The sequence below is a fragment of the Lemur catta genome, chromosome 2 (genome assembly GCF_020740605.2).
Source record: "Lemur catta isolate mLemCat1 chromosome 2, mLemCat1.pri, whole genome shotgun sequence".
Taxonomy (NCBI): Eukaryota; Metazoa; Chordata; class Mammalia; order Primates; family Lemuridae; genus Lemur; species Lemur catta.
The window spans coordinates 46,522,117-46,527,729 of record NC_059129.1 but is presented as its reverse complement, the minus strand read 5'-3'; the positions used below and the strand labels follow the sequence as shown (position 1 = coordinate 46,527,729).

At 49.0% G+C, this 5,613-nt stretch overlaps 1 long non-coding RNA gene across 1 annotated transcript; it reads left to right on the top strand.

Moving 5' to 3' along the window:
* The first annotated feature begins 769 nt into the window (after positions 1–769).
* Positions 770–1,586, top strand: LOC123631839. The gene is made up of 3 exons (XR_006733240.1): positions 770–889; positions 1,119–1,163; positions 1,309–1,586. It is a non-coding gene; the product is annotated as an uncharacterized LOC123631839 (long non-coding RNA).
* The last annotated feature ends 4,027 nt before the right edge of the window (positions 1,587–5,613 follow it).

Here is a 5,613-nt window from a genome sequence, read left to right as displayed (position 1 = left end):
TGATCCAACAATTCCATTTCTGGGTATAAACCCAAAAGAACTGAAAGCAGGGCTCGAACATATATTCATACGCTCGTGTTCGTAGCTGCACTTTTCACAATAGCCAACAAGTAGAAGCAACCCAAGTGACCATGACAGATGACTGGATAAACAAGATGTGGTACATATCACGGAATATTATTCAGCCTTAAAAAGGAAGGAACATCTGACACATGCTGTATGGGGGAACCTTGAAGACATCATGTGAAGTGAAATGAGCCGACACAAAAGGACAAAAACAGTATGATGACACTTATATGAGCTACCTACCCATAGAAGGAGAAACTAGAATGGTGGTTGCCAGGGGCCGGAGGGAGCAGAGAATGGGGAATTATCGTTTAATGGGTATCGAGTTTCAGTTTGGGAAACTGAAAAAGTTCTGCAGATGGGTGGTGGTGATGGTTGCCCAACAACGTGGATGCCACTGAACTGTACATCTAAAAGTGGTTAAATGGTAAACTTTACATTATGTATTATGATTAAAAAGGGAGGAGGGAGCAGCAGCTTGCTTAGCAGTGGGGAGGGCCTGGCTGTGGGCTGGGGACAGCTAAGCTGGGATGAGCTGGAGAACAGGCTCGCCTTGTCACAACGGGGAGTTGCAAGGAAGGAGGCTAAGCATGCCCTGCTGAGCCTTGAAGTCCAGGTTGAGAAATCTGGATCTAAGATCCTCACTGACTCACTCCTTGGGGTCAAGCCTTTGTCTCCTGGTTAATGAACAATTTCCTTGGGGCGGGGTAATCCAGGAGCTCTATAGCTAGCATATTAGATTATGCGGGTGGTTCACGCATCAGCCGTCAGTAGTGGGTTTGTCATCAGAGAGTGGGCACAGATGGCAGAGGACATTGGATGGGTAAGTCTTGATGAGAAAGGTCTTCAGTGTCCTAGGAGTGCGACAGCCCTGGGCTCGTATTGCGATTTCTCCACTCCCAAGCAGGGTGCCCTTAACTGTTCTGTGCCTAAGTTTCCTTATCTGTGAACTGGGGACAGTGGTGTCCTTGTGTAACAGGGATAGCAGGGATGAAAAGAAAAAACCCCACACGCTAAGTGTTGGCCACTTTTGTTTTCTGTCTCCTGCCAAGGAGGAAGGATGTCGGCTGGCTCGTTCGGATGCTGTTTCAGGCCAGGTGAGGCAGGGCAAAGCCCACCTGGAGAAGAGCCCAGCAGAACTAGGTTGGGGTTTGGGTGTGGGAGGAGAGGAGTGAGACGCGGGCAGGGAGATAGAAGCTCTTGTGTGTTTTATGACATGGTTTCCCCTTTATGCTTCCTCAGGTGCTTCTTAGAAAAGACCTACAGTGACACTTCTCAAGTGGTGTTGTAATCTTAGCTTTGTTTGAATGCTGAGATGGGCCTCCAGGTGGCCCAACGCATCTGGGTTACATTCACGAAATGACACATTTCAGGGGCTCAACCAATGCTCAGTTATTATCCTGCAAGGAGACAGATCTGGGAGCTGGAGAGATGAGGGCTGGTATCTTCAAAGAGCAGACAGAACCCCTTCCTGAGAAGCCCCCAACCCCTCCCCCTCTCTAGAGCTGCACTGTCCAATATGGTAGCCATTAGCCATAAATACTTACATTTTAATTAAAAATTTTAAAAAATTAAAAATCTAGTTTTCAATTGCACTTAGCCACACGTCAGGTGCTCAATAGCCACACGTGGCAACCAAACTGGACGAAGCAGATATAGAATATTTCCATCAGCATAGAAACTTCTGTCGGACAGCATTGCTCTAGAAAGATGACAAAAAAGCTCAAGTAGGTCGGTCGGTTTGTTTATACCCTGACTTGTTCCTCAGAGGATATGAGGCAGCTGAGGCCACCCTGAGGCCACCAGACCAGTGTGCTGGAGACAGGGGAAGGCTGGCGTGTGGGCTGAACCAGGTCAGAAGTGGAGCTGCAGAGAGAAGCCAGGCCCCAGTGGCCAGGCCCAGATAGGAAATGGGAGGGAAGGCGGAGGTGGGGATGTTGTGGGAGTGAGTGTCAAAGGACAAGGCCATGTGCAATGAGACATTGAGCAATGACATTGCGGGAAGAAGCTTCCGGTTCTTCTTAGCAGTATATGATTCTCTGACCTGTTTAATCAAGGAGTCCCCCGTGCCCTGCTGTTCTCAGATACAGGTTCCAAATTCCAGCTAATCAGATGCAATTAGAGGATACTGTTGGGTGCAAGCTCCGACTTGCAGCACTGCCGGTAGGATGCCAGGCCTGGATCCCTGCTTGCCACCCGCCGGCAGCTGCGCCAGTGGCAGGGCCGGGAAAGTTCCTTGCTGGCGGCGGGTGGTGTTCGTGCACAGGCACAGGGAGCCAGGCCCTGGGTGCCACCATGCCGTCTTTTCAACACAAAGATCCGCTCCAGGGATGGATTCTTTTTGAGGGCAAATCAGAGTTTAAATAATGTTTACTAAGTTTCACTTTGTGTTAAACTCCTTTCTGGGATTAAAGAACAGCCAGACTTATATTAAGATGATTTTAATTTAATCTTTGTTGGGAAGTTCGAAGATATCACAGGGTGGGTTGCAATGCCAAGGGGAGCAGTTTCTTATTGCTTAATTTGAGATAATACATTCCCGTAAGTTTTATTTTTACTTTTATTTGGAGGTATAACAGACTCACAGCAAAGCACTCTAATCCTTACTGTATGGCTTGATGCGTTTTTATGTATACGTGCACCCATGTGGCCCCCTCCTACTTCAGGATACGGGAGCATTTCCAGAGCCCTAAAAGGTTCCCTCCTCTCCCTCCCAGTGGGTCAGTCCCACCCCCCAGAGGTAATTGCTACTCTGACTTCTACCACTATCAATTAGTTTTGCCTGTTCTTGAACTTCGTATAAATAGGATCACATGGGACTGTGTATGTACTTTGTGTCTGGCTCCTTTCACTCATAAGCCTGTGAACTTTTTTAGGAGAAATTTTTTTTTTTTTTTTTGAGACAGAGTCTCACTCTGTTGCCCGGGCTAGAGTGAGTGCCGTGGCATCAGCCTAGCTCACAGCAACCTCAAACTCCTGGGCTCAGGCAATCCTCCTGCCTCAGCCTCCCGAGTAGCTGGGACCACAGGCATGCGCCACCATGCCCGGCTAATTTTTCTATATATATTTTTAGCTGTCCGTATAATTTCTTTCTATGTTTAGTAGAGATGGGGTCTCGCTCTTGCTTAGGCTGGTCTTGAACTCCCGAGCTCAAACGATCCGCCCGCCTCGGCCTCCCAGAGCGCTAGGATTACAGGCGTGAGCCACCGCGCCCGGCCTTAGGAGAAATTTTATACATAAAGATCTACAATCCTTTACCCAAAACCCGTGGGGCCAGATACATTTCAGAATTCGGAATTTTTAATCATTTAGAAAAGTGCCATGGAGAGTACACTGCATATCAGCGGTCCCCAACCTTCTTGGCACCAGAGACTGGTTTCATGGAAGACAATTTTTACATGGATGAGGGCGGGGGGGTCTCAGGTGGTGATGCGAGCAATGGGGAGCGGCTGTAATGCACATGAAGCTTCATAGGTCACCGGTGCTCACATCCTCCTGTGCCCCCCACCCCCATTTCCTAATTTCCATGGAAGATAATTTTTCCATGGATGGGGGCTGCTGGGTGGCGGGGCTCTGCGGCCCGGTCCCTAGCAGGCCATGGATAGATACTGGTCCGCAGCCCGGGGGTTGGAAACGGCAGCTGTGTATGATGAAATACCCCCAGCAGGGTCTGGAGCAGCACCTGGTAAACACATTGGTGTTTTTGAGCAAAGTCAATGAATATTCACACACTAAATGATATAAATAAAGGCTAGAAATAGCCTCATATGAGTTGAGGTCCATTTTGTTGCCAAATGAGTTCACATCAGGTTAAGTTTTGCAGTCAGATGCCTTGTAACACTTGTTTTATCGTATGGCTTTCAGAGGTTTGGGGATTCTGAAACTGACAGTAAGGGGTAGTGGACCTGTTATTTCTGCAGGAGGCTTTGGCTCTGTGGGAGACCAACACACTGGGGAGTTCCCCATGCAGACGGAAGGTTACAGAGACCAGCCACCCCCGGGAGTGTGTGCCAAGCTGGGCTCCCCAGGAACAGCCTCTCCTGACCAGGGCTCTCAGAGGGTCCAGACACGAACTCCTGACCCTGAAGGCATATCTTTGCTGTGTGTATGTGTATTTGGGCATTCTTCTGGAATCTCCACCTTTTGCTTAGATTTTCAAAAGAAACCTGCTACACAAATAAGGTCGAGAGCCCCAGCTAGAAGGTGCCCTTGAGATCAAAGTAGTGCTTACCTAGAGCCTTCGGTTATGGGGCTGGATTTCTTTTTTCTTTGTTTTTTTTTTTGAGACAGAGTCTCACTCTGTTCCCCAGGCTAGAGTGCCGTGGCGTCAGCCTAGCTCACAGCAACCTCAAACTCCTGAGCTCAAGTGATCCTCCTGCCTCAGCCTCCCAAGTAGCTGGGACTATAGGCATGCGCCACCGTGCCTGACTAATTTTTTGTATATATTTTAGTTGTCCAGCTAATTTCTTTCTATTTTTAGTAGAGACGGGGTCTCACTCTTGCTCAGGCTGGTCTCAAACTCTGAGCTCAAACCTGCCTCAGCCTCCCAGGGTGCTAGGATTATAGGCGTGAGCCACCTCAGGGACACGAGGCTCTGCTGAGGGACCTTTCAGTTTCAATGATGGTGAAGGAGGGAGGAGAGAGGGGGCAAATACGGGAGAGATTTAGGGTGCAGAGAAAGGTGGGGCAAGAGGAGACGTTGGGGTGGGCTGAGGGAAGTCGAGAACGGAATACATACAGACCCCGTGCAGGACTGAGCATGAAGAGATTATGTCTTCAGTGTAGGGGCCTGTGTGGAGCCCCTACTACGTGCAAGGCGCTGGGGACGCAATGATGAATAGGACCTCCTCCCCACCAGGGAAGACACACACACAGCCAGGAGTGGCCTAAAGTGCAGCCACAGGTTTCAGAACTTTTGGGCTCTTTCCTCCACCCCCGATGGAAATGCCGAGGTCCTAGGCAGATGTTCATTACACAGATGGGTTCACGGATGTTTGTTACACTGTTATTTGTAATAGCCCAAGAATCGTTATTTTTCACTGCAATCCCCAAGGCCCAGTGCAGTACAAGTGCTCAAGAAATGCACAAACTAAAGACTCACAGACCCCACTCCCCATCCTCTTCCATGCCCTTTTTGTGGTGACAGGATAGACCCCTTCCCTACCGTATAGGACTGGATGAGGGGCTGGGGCAAGAGCTATGGCGACCTCTGAAGCTGAGAGTAAAAAATGGTCTTCAACACGATCAACAGTCCTATTTCTTGGAATGTTTCTGTACAACAAAGGGGGAAATAACAAGGATGCTCATCATCACAGAGTTGTTTGTAATAGCAACAAGCTGAAAACAACCATAATGTTCGTCCACGGAGGGATGCTGCGCAGAACTGTGACGTATGCACGCAATCAGCTTCCATGCAGCCGTAATGAATAATGCATTCCCTACGTGCTGTTCCACAGACCCAAGCCTCAGGAGGCTCCCCCACGGGGTTTCACAGTGAAATACGTTTAAGAAATGCCGGACTCCTCTTGATGATTCAGAACACACATT